The sequence below is a fragment of the Candoia aspera genome, chromosome 5 (genome assembly GCF_035149785.1).
Source record: "Candoia aspera isolate rCanAsp1 chromosome 5, rCanAsp1.hap2, whole genome shotgun sequence".
In the NCBI taxonomy this organism is placed as follows: Eukaryota; Metazoa; Chordata; class Lepidosauria; order Squamata; family Boidae; genus Candoia; species Candoia aspera.
The window spans coordinates 12,309,850-12,326,809 of record NC_086157.1 but is presented as its reverse complement, the minus strand read 5'-3'; the positions used below and the strand labels follow the sequence as shown (position 1 = coordinate 12,326,809).

Genomic DNA, 16,960 nt, shown 5'->3' with positions numbered 1-16,960 from the left:
AAGCACTTCGGGTTTTTTTGTCTCACCATCCTGCCCACACTTAACCTGTTAATCAACATGTAATGAGTGCTTTGTCAAGACATCTATAGCATTCTCACAATCTACTAAGGAAATTACCCAATCAAGAAATGAGATAAGGTTAGCCTGAAAAGATTTGCTTTGCTGGCAAGTACTGAATTAAGTGCTTACAACTCAAATGTTTTTAAGATGCACTCTAGAACTTCCTACTTGCTTTACAGACAGGACTAATTCTTAACTGCCCCATTGGCCTTTTCCTTCCCTCATGAAGTGAGCATTTGCAGTTTTCCAGCTGTCTAGCACTTCACCAGTTCTTAAACGTTCACTCAGCTGGCCCCAGTGCCCACCTGCCTCATGGCTTTTATTAAAAAATGGTTGTTCCAGGCAGCCTTCTAGGAAGACTAACATCATGTTGCCTGAACACACTGTGATGCCATCTAGTGTATTACGCATATACTGTATTTTCTGGTTTTGCATTACACCATTGTAGTTTATTATATTACTGTTTTATTATGTCCTCTTCAATTCTGTCCATATCACGATTGCAGCAGTATAGACGTTCCATAAAATGAATATCCTAGCATTCATCTGACTATGGCGATTTGAACTCATTCTAAACAAACAGGAATACTCTTCCCATTTTCCTAGTAGAACGAAGATTTTTGTTGTAGAATCAACTAGAAGATGAGTAGCTCTGCCTTTTGTTGTCGAATTAAAATATCCCTGGCAATTCCCGGCAATTTCATGGACTTGTTTTCTTAGTAACACAGTAGTAGTTTATCCTCCTCCTTCTGGAATATTTAGCCCACAGCCCTGACATTTTTAGTGATCTCTGTTCCATGAAGTAACCAGTCCCAATCCTCCTTAGCTTTTCAGCTCAGGCAATTTTGATCAGATGATGCTAACTGCAATTGGAATAGTTTGGAATTTGAATTAAACATCTGGTGGAAATTGGTAGTAATCACCCTTCTCAAACCATGGACTCTACTATAAAGACAGAACATAAATTCTAAGTTACAATGCTGTAACTATCAGGCAGATGTTCCTGTTTGTTGGTCCTCTGTTCCCTTCTATGCAGGATTCTCTACAATACTCAAATCTGGTCTGCAAATCCTGAACTGGAGAGCAGGTTTGGAGACAAGAAAAAGTGTGTGTCATTTGAAAAGGAAAGAGGAGCAGAACTGAAAAAGCAGCGCTGGAAAAAAGAGGGACCAAACTCTTAAAGAAAAACTGACCAATTATTACCATTCGTTCTGATAACGGCCAATGGATTTCCTCACAGGAAGAACAAAGGGAAAACTTTACAAGCAAACGTCTGCTACTCTAAGGATTCCCAGTACCTCAAAATTTAGGTAAGACATTAAAGGCTGCTGGTAAATCTCATAATTACTTGTTCAGGGAACTAAGGTACAAAATTATGTGGGGAAGGAGGAAAAGAACTAAAAGTTAACTTAGGGCACCCAGTAATTTAGAAACAGGCAGAGCAGCTAAAATAGAGAACATGTTACCTTGTTTGTTAATTCAAATAATGCAAACATGGAAAGCATATTGTACTTGTAAATAGCAATTCCTGATATTCTATGGCAGGAATAAGAAATGCATTCAGACAAAGCAACACCAATCTGGAGACCTGGAAACCAATTAAAATCTTTGTTTCAAGATGAACTACATGTGAGAAGTCACAGAAGCTTTAAGGAAAGATTTCCCTTAAAAAAATACATAAATGAGTTAGGGTATGAAAGAAATTAGTTCGTGTTTGGAAATACTTGCAATAAATCAAGGAATTAACATGTGAAAGGAGAGAAGAGTTTGTTTCAACCTCGTCAAACCTCCTATTTTCAGTACTCATGAAACACTAAAATCAAAATCAGAAGGAAAGGCTGCCAATAGCGATACTGCAGATTCAGAAAATGAAATATTTCTAATCAGTGGCATTTGACAAAATGTGCATTTTGAGCTTGACCTTCCTCTTCCAACTCTCACCAACCACAAACAGCTTTTTTCCTACAGTGGAGGTCCAGAATCCATATTTTTCTTTGTTTTACTATGTTTTCAGCAAAAAAAACCCCTTGCATTCTTGCATCTTCTGATTTAGTGAAATTGAACAGATGCTTTGTTATTCAGTGTCCACTATCTTGTACCACTATACTCTAAACCAGGATTTCTCAACCATGGTTCTGTGGCACCCTAGGGTTCTGGGAGAGGTCACTAGGGATTCCCTGGGAGATCACGACTTATTAAAAAAATTATTTCAAACTTGGGCAACTTCACATTAAAGAGGTAAATTTAATTATTTTTTAGTTTAGGAACACTTAATGCATATATACAGGCTTACACGTGAAATGAATATAATGATTTTGTAACTTCTGGCCTCTATTTAAGCCTGGATTTGCAAGGGTTCCCTGAGGCCTGGAAAATATTTCAAGGGTTCCTCCAGGGTCAAAAGGTTGAGAAAGGCTGCTGTAAACATATTAAAAGTAAATACAAATAAATGTAAGATGGAATATATACGTTTCCATTTTTCCCCAGAAGAGCATGATGCATTTTATTAAGCAAAAAACAGCTTTCTGTCTAAAAAACAGAATGGTAAAAATTACTGCATGAATATTTTTCTCCCAATTTCCAGAAATTTTATACCTGGAAGTAACAAAGCACAGGTATCAGAGGGGACAGCAAAGAAGTTAAACAGCTTGAGGGTTTGTCACGTGATTTATTCCCACGTCTGAAGTACAGATTTGAAAAAAAGCAACCGTAAGAAAAAAGTGATTAAGTTTAAAAATTGCACAATGAGATTTCTGATTACGAAAGAAGGGTTTCTCGTTCACCTCCTTCCAGCTACATCCCCCCCCCCTTTGGGAATGGGAAGAAGAAAATTTTTTTGCCCGGTGGTCCATCCCTTTAGCACAGAAGCACAGAACCTTCAGCGAGCTCTCCGAAGTCTGGGTGCAGCGCACAGTACCTGGGAAACTGGTACCAACACGCCACTCGCTATTCCTGCCTTCCTCCACTGCAGGTCTGCTGCTTCATTATCAGGAAAGCAAGAGGCAAAGCAGCAGAGAAAAAAACCAATACAAGGGAAAAGAATCTCATGCAGCTCAGGCAGTAGCATAAAACCTGAAACTTACTTGATTTGGGTGGAGAGAATAAGCAGAAGGAAAAAGACAAAGGCATGCTATGATTTAGCAGCCATACTGATCTCATTCGAAACCCTTCCCCCCAGTTTGAAAAAAAGGTTATTCCCTTGTTTTGGGGGGACTGGGCGGGGAAATTATTGCTTTACTCTTCTTTTAGTTCATTTTCCCACCCTCTATAAGGAAGGAGTGTTGCGAGTGGCCATTCTGGCATCAACGATCTGATCAGAATGTCTGAAGTGGCTGCAACAAGAAAGAAAATGGAGGTGCACTTTTCTTGATGTTAAGATTTCTTGTCTTGCTTTTTAACTATTTTACTGTTCTGTTTATGTAACTTTACTGTAAAAGGTTTACAAATAATTTATTTTAAAAATTTAAAAATTAAGATTTGTAGAACTGTCAGTCTATTGTGACAAAAAATCAGAAATCTGCCCATTTCAATAATCAGCAGGAATATTTGGAAAAAAGTTAGAACTTCCTCTTACATCCACTGATTCTTTTCAAAGCTTTTCAGCCCAGCCTAATTTTATATGATGTATGCATGTTAAGAGGTAGAAGCATGCCATTGCAATGGCTAAGTCACTAATTCTATGCAACAAAGGTGATCAAGTTTGATCTATCCATAAAGACAAGTGATAAATATCAAATATGATTGTGAACAGGAGACAGGATGACGGATCCCTGACAGGCAAAGAAGATGCAACTGCATCAAGTGAGGCAAGTTCATGGTAGTTGGTGACTCAGTACTGTGAGCAATTGAAACAATTGTGTGCCAACTATATTCATCAGTGTGTGAAACACAGTTTGCCAGGAGCAAATATTAAGGATGTGACAAAACAATTTCCAGTACTTACCAAGTCCATTGCCAATTTTTTCCCCCCTGCTAATTCCTCTAGGCACAAAGTGGTGTTAAAAAAAAACATATGTAACGCCATGGGTTTTAGGGTTCTAGAGGAAAAAAGTCTAGACAATAATGTGGTATTTCCATTAGCCTACTAGTCCATGGAAGATAATTAAGTAGGTGCATTAGATTATGTAAATGCTATCAACTGGAAGATCTTGTTGCTTGATTCAAGTTCTCCAGATGAAGGACTGCAGGAGTAGCAAAAATGGGTTTGGTAACCTGGATCAGGAGGGCTTTAAACTAAATTTCTCTGAATGCTTTTATGCAGGGATAAAAATCTTGAAATACTACTGAGGAAGAGGGAAGAACACCAGTTTCCTTTCTCTGTGCAAAGTACAGGTAATAAATAATGTTGAAAGCAGAAGTAATAAACAAGATAAGTTTGGATTTTTAGCACTGGAAAGCAAGTATCATTTAATAAGTGTAATCTGATGGAATGACTCCTGTGATTAGATGCCAGCAATGGAAGGAAGAAAAAAAACTAAAAGGAATTGGAAGATAAAAAGGGAGACGTTGCAGCCTATGTTTTTTTAAAAATCCACACCGGATACAAATGAATACAGCAAGATGCACTACATAGGGTTGAAATAAGTGGAATAAATAAAAGGAGTACAGTTGTTGGTGTCTATGGTCCACCACACCATGAAGTATGTAGATGATGCTTTCCACAAGCAAGTATCAGGTCTTTTGAAGAATCATGAAGTAGATATGAATTATCCTGACATCCTCAGGGAGACCAGTTCTGCCAGACAAATTCCTTTCAGGAAATTCCCAATTTATCTTGCTGAAAACTTTCTCCTTCAGAGAGCAGAGTAATATAAGAACAAGTCAAACAGAGTATGTTTAGGGAAGACTTAGTTGAAGAAATGTAGCAAGAATGTTGGGGAAATGACTGTATAACAGGAAGAATAGGGGTTAAGAGAAAGGACTAAATCTTGGGATTCAGGAAAACATGATCAGGAAATATCTATTCACTTCTTAAATCTCCAGGACCAGTTGAACTATATTCTAGAATGCTAAAGAAATCTGATGATGATCTGGAGTAGATCATAACAGAAATTAATCTGTAACATCTTGAAAATAATGCAGCAATTGTTAGTAGTCAGGAAGGATTTGCCAGAAACAAGTCTTTTCAGACTAACCTTATCTCATATCTTGATTCCTGTGGGTTAGATGACAGGACAATTTAAGTGACTATATAGCTGATTTACAAACCATACTCAAGGAATACTCATCAACAGTTCCCACGAAACTGAGGCATCACCAAATACAGCACAATTTTGTCTAGGGCCTTATACTGGACTTCACCATTTTTTATTAATCATTTGGTTGAGTACTTGGAGAAAAGAACTGTCCACACTTACATGATTCATAAGATGTGAGCTGAACCTTATGTGAGTGCAGGACCACACCACTACTCATTAAAGTAGCTTATATTTTTTTCAGGAATCCATAAAAACCTAAAAAATGCTGCTGCTCAAAGAATCCAGTCATTAAAGTTAACACAACTCTTAAAGCAACAGCATCTTGATTTACAGGTTTGCAAAAATCAAACACCCCCGCCCCCACAAAACCTTGGCAAGTGACCCTGCTTTACTGAGTAGCACAGATTAATTCCAAATCATTTTTAAAACGTGCGCAGATCTAACATTTATCAAAATTGGTGTGAGAAATCTACTTTCATTTGCCAGAACGTTCATTTCAGATTTTAAATGTTAATGGCCAGCATTGGGGTCTTTGTGGTAAAGCTGCTTGATCTTTGTCAGTCTAGTATCATGACCAATTGGGTGAGAAACAAGGCTTTTGTTGGACTACTGGATGACCCTCACTTTAAAAGACAAAAAGAAGATCCCTGTGGGATACTTCTGAAACTTTTATGGGCCTTTAACGCCATTGACCACAGGTTGGAGACACATCAATCAATAAACAATAGCTTACTGAATAAACCACATGGGCTTAAGGGTCACACCTGTTAAACCATTAAACCAGAGTTCACAAACCATTGGCTAGGTTCATGCACCATTCTACTGCAAAACCAAACAAATCCAGATTTTGATACTAAGCATTTCCAGGGCATTCAAATTATTGTAATGGCAAAGAGAATTTGAGGCCTGCTGTCAAGTCCACAACCAGCAAATCTTTATTTGAAGATGTTAACATGCAGAGATTTTCAGGTAGTTTGGAAGGCCCCGCCTGACCACCAGGCCTCTTATTACACTTGAATATTTTTGTGTCCACTACACATAAGCATGCAGAATGAGTCACTCACGCATAAGGCAGCCCTGGTTCTACCAGTGCAGGATGCTGGTTGCTTCAAGCCATTAACAAATGGCCTCTTATTTCATTGGGCTGTGCCGCCCTTCAGAACACATGGGATGCTCATACAACAGCAACTCCTTAAAGCAGCTGCATCTTTTCCCAGGGTTACGTAGCCTGATATGTGCCTCAGGAAATGCTATATGCATACTCCAAAGTCTGCACAGCTCTGATAGCTCAACCCCATAGAATTTCATTGAGAAATTAAGAGCCACTGTGTTCAATGGGCTCCTTCTCTGAGCCAGTAAACTATGAAATGCAGTTGGACCTACTTCTATGTAAACATACACAGATTGTGCTTTTAGTCTTATTACGTTATATATCAAAGGACTATTCTAAGGCAGTAAGAGATTTAACTTTTATTTTTTTAAATGGGACCAGTGATATGGGACTAGTGCAATTTTTTTGTCCCGGCAAAGCACATAACTATTGTATAGATTTATGAGTATGGATATATTTAAATAGAATAGTCAAAAAACTAGGTCTTATTACAAATACACAACTGTTTTAGCAATACTTATTCAAGGTATGTGCATATCTCGAATAAGTTTAAACATAGTTTAGTTCAGAAACGTAACAGTGGCAAAATAAAACAGGGAACCATAAATCAAAACCAGTACCTCAAAGCTCATGGAAAAATAAATTGCTTCGGGTGAAAAAGCCTATATAATCTTAGATATATGCAGCAATACAGAATGCCATTATTGACTTTGCAGTAGAAGGGTAGTGTGTGCAGTACTGTCAACATGTTTAAATTGCCCACATCTCTTAAAAATCTATCCAATTTTTATCTTCTTCAGTTCAACCCTTCTTTATCATTTTTTTTCACTCTTCATTCCTTAGGCACACAGAATGTATCTTGTTTACAGAGCAGCTTCAAGATCCCCGCTGCAACTCCAGAGCCACCACATCAATATTTTTACTGCTAAAGTAAAACCCAATCCTTAGAAAAATCGATTCTTCCCCTTTTCTATGTCTGTTAACGATAAAGAGTCCAACATTTCAGGCTGGAAGCAATCCAGATTGCACACACTGCAGCGTGCATGAATTCCTGCCCTTTCCTAAAAAAGAAAGGCACCAGTATTCGGGAGTGATATTCTGGGGGGCGCTTCTCAGCAGAGCTTCAAAGAGCTTGGCCTGGAGAGACGGATTTGGGCATTTTCCCTGAGAAGCAGGGGCTGGGTTGTGCAATAACCACAGAGCTCGTGTGGACACGGGCCTATTTTACAGCTCCTTTTCCTCTATAACGGGGAGAGGCCGGCTGAGACCGCGCTGCACGGAATCGCCCACAGCAACCAGAGGAGATGCTCCTCATGGCTGACCGTCCCGCATTCAGGCGAAATAAAGCCGAACAGCACGTGGTTGGGGTCCCCCCTCCCCACTCCGGCTGCCTGCCCCTTCCCTTCCTTCCCTCCTCCGGCGCAGAAGCATCGCTCCCGCATCCATCAGGCCAGCCCAGAGAATGAATCAAACATGGCTTCCCTGCCGCCCGCTCCGTTCCCGGAGGGTCCGCTTCTCCTTCGCCAAGCCGCCGCGCGCCAGGCGGAGAACCCCAGCCCCGAGCGCCGGGGCGGGCTCTCCCGTTGCCCGGCGGGGACCGAGCCTTTCCCGGAGCTACGGACGGCTCCCCCCGGCCATCTCCGCCCGGCCCTGCCCCGGCAACCCGCGGGGGCGCGGAAGCCGTCCGGACCTCTCCAATTGCGCCGCGCAGATGGAGCGATGGAGAGCTTGGCGCGCCGGCCGCCGCGGAGCGCCTCTCCTGCTGCGCGCCAGGCCGCCCCCCGGGGGGCGGGCAGGAAGCCGCCTCCGGGCCGCGGCGGGCGCCCACAGGGAGGGAACCTCCCGGGGCCGCCAAGCAAGGCAGCCCGTGGCCAGGGAGCGCGCCCGGGCTCGGCCCCAAAGGAAGCGGCGCGCCCGGCGCGGGAGCCGAGCCGAGCGCGGGGCTCCGGGGGAAGGGCCCCCGGCCCCCAGGCGCGGCGGCGCCCCGGCCGGCTGGACTGACCTGGCTCGCTCCGAGGGGCTCTGGCATCCCCGGCGACGGCGCCCGCTGCCTCGGCTCGGCTCTCCCCGCTGCCGCCCGGCCGGCCGACCAACCGCCCGCCCGTCCCGCGGTCCCCGCCTCCTTCTCCAGCCAAAACCAGCGCGAAAAATCCCCCGCGTTGATTGGCTGCCGCCGCCGCCTTCGCGCCGCAATGCCCGGAGCGGCTCATTCAAACCAGCCTCCCAGCAGCGGGGAAAGGGCGCACGCGGCGCCGGGCGCCGGTGGCTCGCTCTGCCCCGGGGAGGGACCGCTCGCTTACCCTGGGCCGCGCGGGCGGGGAGACTCGCTGGGGAGCGTCCCGCTGCCCTCCTTCCTGCGGGAAGCGCGAGCAGGCGCAGCCCCGATGCCTGGGACCCTCCTCGCCCTCGGAGCAGGAGGAGGAGGAAAGCGACTCCGGAGGACGCCGCTTCCCGAAGGAGAGAGAAAGTGCCGAAGGAGGGTCGCCCCCAGACTCGCGGATGAGCCTCCCCCTCGGGAGGTGCCTTTCTCTCGGGGCCACCAGCCGCCGCCTCCCTCGAGGCATCATCCTGTAACCCGAGACGCCGGCGATTGTCCTCCCCCCGCGCTCCACCCAGCCTGGAGAGCTTCTGACCCCGAAGCCTCGGCCTTGTTCCTGCGGCGGCGGCGGCGTGGTGCCCGCGGGGTCCCGGATTAGCATTTCCACGGAGCAAGGCAGCCCTTCTCTTCCGGCCCGAGGCTCCACAATCTCAAGTCGCAGAAACGTCCATTTCACAATCTGAAGGCACCCGAGCGCCGCGCCTCTGCGGAGGATGGGCTGCCTTCCCACTGGAAGACGTTCCTGCCAGTTCCTGCCCCCCAGCTCCTTGGCGGTCTCGCTCCCCAGTCGGTGGGGCCGGGGTTTCCATGGTTGGCTTCCATGCCGAGAGAGCAGCGAACCACTGATGGGGAGCGGGAACGTGGAGGGCTGGCAGGCAGATCCTTTGGGCATTCCCTTGTTGGCCCCAAGAGGTAGCTCTGGTCAGCTCTAGGCAGGGTTCACCACAGCTGCAGTAGAGACAACTGCCAGCCCTTGTGAGATCTTCAAATCCCCTCTGAGGATTTGAAGGTGGGGATAGCCTAGAAGTGCCCTCAGCACCAGCCTGTTGACCAAACTCACAACAGCTGCCATTTCTAGTTAACACCACTGCATGTGAATTACTGCTCACCGCAGCCAGCACCATCTCTAAACTCAACACCCTTAAAGCCACAGATTGTCACTGAAGAGCAAAATGGGGTGAGATGCTTTTCCTAAAATGAATCAGGGTGTAAAAACAAAATTATGTGACTTGGGGTCTAATTTCAAAGTAGCTTACAACAGCCAGAAAGATGCAGAACTCAGGCTAGAAATCAAAAGTAAATCTGCTGGAGTCCTAGATAAAATTCCAGAAGAGGAAGATAAGAGAGCAAAGGTCATGGCTGAGATATCAAAGATCAGCTACATCAGGGCTCAAGCCACAAAGATTAGGAGTAGGAATTAAAACTCACAAATTGCAGTAGCTCATAGCTGCAAGCAGCCCTTTCTTAATCAGAGTTTTGTGTTACATTTTATACCCCACCTTTGCTTGGTGCTCGTAAAGTCTAACCTGGCTGCAAAGCATACCTGGAGCATTGAATAACACTGCTTCATCTCAGCTGGTGCTTGGGTTTCCCCTGAGTAGACCGCCATGTTCCAGAGTCTCTCTCTTACCAGCAAGTACTTGAGCATCTCTGAGCCTTTTGATTCTTGATCCTGTGTTGCTACTCCCATGGTGGCTTCATGGCAAGGGCGGATCATTATAGTCCTGGAGTAATGGGTTGGCCAAGGCCGGGGTGGAATCACCTTTCTTGAAATGAGGCCATCAGTGTGATGGTATAAAGGGAGTGACTCTTAACCTACATTGGCCACCCAGAACATCTCAGTATCTTCTATAAAAAGGTTCACTCCCAAACGAATTGTAGGCTGAATCAGTCTACTGATAAGGTTAGTGCTGATTTTAACTATCCCTCTTCCAGAGTAAATAGGATTTGTTGCCAGAAGCAGAACAGCAAACACTGCTCAGAGATGTACCTGGTGGATATGGATTATCCCCTTTCAGTTAGATGGGTCCTGTCACTGAGATTGCTTTTGACTTTTCTCTGGATACTATAAAGGTCAGAATACTATAAAGTTTGTAATCAATCTGATGGATTTGGGCCTGGGAAGAAACTACTTCTCAGTGGATCTTCACCCTCCTATCAAGCCATACCCCAAAAGCAAGTCAGGAACAGTACTGTTCAAGCCATTGGCCTGTTGTTCCATCATATCTCCATGCTGTTTAATATTTACATGAAACGGCTAAGAGAAGTCATTCAGAGCTTGGGAATTAGGTGCCGCCAGTATGCTGATGACGCTCAACTCTGTTATTCCTTGTAATTCAAGAAAGTAGTTTAACGCTCTTTGACTTTTTTTTTGTTCCGTTATGACCTGAACATGCAAAAGCTGAAAATATTTTGTAGAAGTGCTATTGGTCAGTAAAAACCATGTGGAATTTCACTTTATCTGAAAGAACAGTTTTGGAGTGCTCCTTACAGGACTGTTGGATGCTTTTGATTCAATTCCAAAAAGGTGTTTGATTGCCAGCAGGGATATACACCTAGTAACTGAGTTTGACTCTTTAAAGTAGCAGTGCCTTTTCCTGGGATCAAGTTGAAGCTGCAGAGGATAGCTTTATAATCTTGGGAAAGGATATAGCTGCTTGAAAGAGTTGCGCTCTGAAGCCCGTGTTTGGAAATCAAATCCAGAGCGCTGCATAGTCCTTCATCCTAGTTATCTCTGGACTCCAGATGGCAGTAGTTGCAATACATTTTAATTTGGGGCTGCCCTTGAAAAACATTTAGAAGCTTTAACAGGTCCAGAATGAAACAGCATGTGCAGTTTTGGGTGCACTGAAGTTAGCCCAGGTTACAGCACTGGTGTGACCTGCAGTGGCTTCCAGGTGCAATTCAAGGTGCCAGTTACACCTTTAAAGCCCTGCATGGCACAGGGCCAGGTTACTTGGGGGATTGGCTATCCCTGTAGCTGACCATATTTCCTTGAGACAAAAATGGGACATTGGGATGGCAAAACGGGGCAGGGCTGGATCAGCAGGCAGGAACTTCTCTGGTTTTCTCAGGCTGGGAATCTTTGGATTCCTTCGTTTGTGAGAGGCAAGGCTGGGCTGGAGAGTCTAGTGAATGGTTCTCCCCAACAAGCCATTCCTCCTCTGGCTGTGCTTTTACGTTCTTTTCTTCCTGCTGTTTCAAGGCAGGAGCCAATCGGCTTGCCCTTTGATCACCGCCTATCAGCTGATCCTGCTTTTTCTTTTTAGGTTTCCCGCCAGGTTGAGCTCTGTGGCTTTTTTCCCCGCCATTTCTGCTGAGCTCCCCCTCCTTCCACTCAAAGTCAGACTACATTCTGACAGGTTCATGGGAACTTCCACATTTTTAAGTAAGGTTTTTAAGAAAACAGGACAAAATGGACATTTATATTAAAATGACGGGATGGTCTGGAAATGTTAAAAAAACAGGACTGTCCCATTCAAAACAGGACGTATGGTCAGCCTATATCCCTGAGGCCTGTCCCACCACAACCAACAGGGTGGATATGCTCCAGGACTCCTCCATTAAACAGTAGCATCTTCTGGACCCGAGGAGTCTTGCCTTCTCTGCTGCTGCATCTGCGCTATGGTATAGTCTTCCCCTCAAGATCTGGAGGGCCCTGACCCTTCTGGGCTTTGGGAGGACTGTGAAGACCTGCCTTTTCCCCCCAGGCACTGGGCTGCGATGTTAGATGAGCCCAACATCAGTGTGGATTGTATGGTTGAATCTATGGTGTCTTCATTACTATACTATGATTATTTTAACTTTGTGTTTTCTTGATTCATTGCTTTTATACTATTTTTGTTGACTGTTGTTAATCACTCAGCATTCATATGTAAGGTGGGCAGCCATATACATTTCCTAAAATAAATGCACAAATAAGTCAATTTTAAATGAGCCTGCTCCAACTGTTCTGAAGCTCATCAGACTCAGTAACAGTTCTCCATGCTTTGGTTATGTCTTGAATTGTCTATTACCATGTTTTCTTCATATACCTACTCTTAAAAAGTACTCAGAAAAATTGCAATATGCAACAGCTAGCTGTTAATATCAGAAACACATAATGTTGCTGTTGAAAATCCCACGCAGTTGCCATTTTTCCCCCCATGCACAGTGTAAAATGCAAGTTTTTACCTTTAAAGCCATAAACTGTCTCACTATCTCCAGGTCCATCTCATGCTATGAAACCAGACCAGATGCTAAGAGTTGTAGGAAATCCTTTTTTAAAGATAACCCTCCCTCCAAGATTGGAGGCTCCTTGGCTAAACATATAAGAATCTATGCTCACAAATTTGGAATGTACATCCTGAAGAACTGTGTTTGGTGACATGCTCAATCATGGTTAACTTAACCATGTTTTTCAATCCAAAGTTCTGGAATCAAAATTCCTTAAAATAGGGTGGATTTTTATGTCAATACAGATATTCTCTCCATCTTGAGAAAAGAAGTTCACATACATTATTTCAACCAAGTTTTTAAAACTGTTTTGAATATCTATTTTTTAGCTAGAAAGATAGTCCCCACTTAGAATAATTAGCTGTAAACAGAGGGTGGAAGTTGTTATGCAGCAACTGAGAGATTGATGTTAAATGGGGAGATTGAGAAATTCCCAACTAAAGTGGATGTTTCTAAAATTAACCCTTTCTGGAGAGGAGTTGCTTATTTGCTGAATGTAGCTCTTTTTAAACAACACCTAGTCAACACTGGCTAATATCAAAAAGTTAAACAGGATTGGGCATCCTTAGGATCAGGGCTGCAACTGGGGGGGGGCAATCGGAGCATGTGCCCTGGTGCCACGCTGGGGAGGGCGCCAAAATGAGCACTGGGGGGCACCAAAATGGGCACGGAATCCATGTTTGCCCCAGGTGACACAGACCCTAGTTGTGGGCCTGCTTAGGATTACTGGATAAAAGACTATCAGGAAATGTCATGGCCATAAGCAGAAAAAGGTAGTGACAACTGATTTCTCTATTGTGGCCAGTAAAACTTCTTGCATGTGACATTTGGTAATCATTATACCTGGAGTTGAGTTTATGTCAAGGGATTCTTGGCTGATTCTGATCTTGGCTATAGAAAAAATCTCCAAAGAAGAGAGCAGCAAACCACTTCCACATTGTTGCCAAGAATGGAATATCCATTTGGTCAACAGAGTAGAGCTGGACTTGAAGGAGATGTCACCTTAATCAGGTTTCTTCTAATATTAGATGTGCCATATTGAGAATATGGAATAGATATAAACCCAGTCTGTGCCTGCAAACACCTCAATGGATCTCAGCACAAGAAGTATTTTACAGAAGAGAAACAGTAGGCAAAGACAAATGATTAACATACTAGGACTTATTGGAGAATCACCAAGGGGCAATATAAAATTAAATCAAGAAGGCAACTAATGGCAGAAGGATATAGTTCTCAATGCTTTTCCCATTTACAGTTATCAGAAAGATTTAAAATGGATAAAAAGACTGATGGTATGGGGCAAAGAAAGAATCTGAAGTGCAATTGTGTACCAATGATGAACATGTAATTGCTAAAATTCATAAAAATTTTGTTGAAATTTGAAATGGAAGAAGAACAGGTTAAAGAATATATGATAAAGTGGGCTAAGGATTTTGGCTATAATATACAGATGGATCAGTGGGAAAATATGTGGGCCAAAGGATTGAAATTTACATTATCTTAAAAGAGAATTTTTATAATACGATATATAGTTGGTATATTACACCAGAGAAATCATCTAGAATGTATGAAGCATTCCAAATATATGTTGGAAATGTGAACAACATGAGGGGACATTCTATCATGCTTGGTGGACATGTAAAAAAGCTTTAAAAAATGGATTCAAATACACACATTGATACTGAGGATTTTAAAGATTAATATTCAACTGAAACCAGATCTTTTCCTTTTAGGACTTATGGATACACAGTTAGAAAAGAGTCATGGAAGATTATTTCAATATACAATTACTGTGGCAAGATTATTATATGCACAAAGATTGAAAGATTCAGCACTACCCACCATGGAGGAATGGTTGGTGAGATTGAATGAACCTGCTGAGATGGCCAACTGAGTTCTTTGATTAGGGAAAGACCACTATTGATATTCATCAACAACTGGAAACCCCTTATGGGCTTTTTGCATAAAAAAGAGAATGGATTTGTGACATGGTTTGGATGATTAGAAAGAATAGGTTATAGAAAGAAGGGAACTATGATGTAATCATAGAGGAGTTTGATTAGAATTGTCTGTATAACTGCGGAGAGGAAGATTGGAAACCATTTCTTTATATTTATTTTCATGCTTTCTGTTCTTTTATTTTCTCTCTTTTTTCTCTCTCCTTTTTTCTTTGTCTCTTTTTTCTTTTTCACATTTACTATATCTTTTTCTTTGAATGTACTTCTTATATATGTAAAATCTTTTAATAAAAACTATTTTCTTAAAGATTTCTTCTCTTTCCTTCCTTGCCCAACTACCCTTTCGCTTATCTGATTTCTATACAATTGGGTTCCTCCCATCTTTGTTGTTTCAGAGATGATACACTATCCCCTTACCCCATCTCCACTGCTGTTATTTGTTTTAGCTGTTTTATTTATTTATTTATTTGATTTCTTTTGCTGTAAGGGTGGTGATGTATGTATGTAGGTTGTATGTTCTGATGTGACAATAGTTTGTATGCCTATGAGAGAATAGTGGTATATGTAGAGGGCAATCCATTAATTTTAATTACATTAATTTTAGATACATATCCTGGCCATAGCCTTTTTAAAAAAATATGGATTCTAGAACATATATATACTTGTATCACACATATAGAAGTTCTCCAGGACTAGTTTCATGGGAGTTGGCAATGATAAGTAGACAAGATAGGGATCCATTGCACTGGATTTTTGTTTCGCCTTTGTAGATTCTATTTTGCTTTTCGATCTACCCTTCCCTTGGTGGGAAGGGGTAGGTGTTGTCCTTTGGGGTGAGTATGGCAATGATTCTTCCTTGGTTTTGGATTTTATTTCTTTATTCATTTAATTTGTAAACTACATAATTGCAGAGTAACTCTTTTTGTTCTACTTATTTTCTCTGTATTTTTTTAGAGGTATTTTTGTTAGTTACCTTGGACAGAAAGACAGGATATAGGTAAAATAAATAACTCAAAGAATTATTTATAAAAATAATAAAGGCAGGATAAAAAATATCTAAAAAAAAAGTATGCATTGGCCAAGGCTAGTAAAGCTATGTTGACACCTGAGGAAAAAAGAATCTCCCCAAACATAATAAATATGTTTATTAATTATAGCATAGTAACCCAATAATTAATAAACATATTTTCATAACATTCTTTCAACTGTAGCTTCACTCAACTAATAGCAGAGCAAGCCCTAAATTCTTGTCATAGAATCCAGAACTTCATCCTCTTAATAATTAGAAATTCAAACTGTCTTCTTTCTGCAATTTGATTGTATTAAATTGTGATTCCACAATACTTTTACCTAGTTATCTGGGAACAGTTTGATCCTGTTGGTCCTGAGGAAGTGGACAGGATCCTCCGAGCTGTAAATGCCACCACTTGCCATCTAGATCCATGTCCCTCCTGGCTGGCAAAAGCTGCTCAGGAGGTGACATGTGGTTGGGTCCAGGCGATGGTTAATGCATCCTTGAGAGAGGGGGTGTTTCCGACTGTCTTTAAGGAGACTTGGTGCACCCCCTCCTCAAGAAACCATCGCTGAACCCTACTGTTCTGGACAATTTTCATCCAGTTTCCCACCTCCCCTTTTTGGGGAAGGTGGTTGAGAAAGTGGTGGTGGTGCAACTCCAGAGGGTTCTGGATGAAGCGGATTATCTAGACCCCATTCAGTCAGGTTTCAGGCCCAGATATGGGACAGAAATTGCATTGGTCGCATTTATGGATGACCTCTGGTGGTAGCAGGATGGAGGCAGTGCATCCATCCTGGCTCTTCTTGACCTCTCAGTGGCTTTCAATACCATCGACCATGGTATCCTTTTGGTGGGGCTCAGGGAGTTGGGGGTGGGCGGTGTGGTTCTGCCCTGGTTCACCTCCTTCCTCCAGGACCGGTCCCAGTCAGTGGTGATAGGGAGCGAGAGATCTGACCCTCGACCCCTTCTTTGTGGGGTGCCACAGGGTTCAGTTCTCTCTTTACTCCTTTTCAACATCTACATGAAACCACTGGGTGAGATCATCCGTCACCATGAGATGAGGTATCATCAATATGCTGATGATACTCAATTGTATATCTCCATCCCGGGTGAAGTAAGTGATGCTGTGACCACCCTCTCTCGGTACCTGGGGGCTGTAGGGGTCTGGATGGGGAACAACAGGCTTCAGTTGAACCCAGGTAAGACTGAGTGGCTGTGGGTTAACGGCTCTTCTGTATCTGGAACTTTGTCATCTTTGGTCCTGAATGGGGTTGCACTGCCCCAGACAGACCCGGTGCGTAATCT

The 16,960-nt window shown here is 43.0% G+C and overlaps 1 protein-coding gene across 1 annotated transcript in view; it reads right to left on the bottom strand.

Annotated features, from left to right (window-relative positions):
- NSD2 (nuclear receptor binding SET domain protein 2) overlaps window positions 1-8,457 on the bottom strand; it is an 89,353-nt gene extending 80,896 nt beyond the window's left edge. The window contains exon 1 of the mRNA XM_063304606.1: window positions 8,372-8,457. The gene's annotated coding sequence lies outside the window, so the exon portion shown is untranslated. The remainder of the gene's footprint in view (window positions 1-8,371) is intronic.
- Between the last annotated feature and the right edge of the window lie 8,503 nt (window positions 8,458-16,960).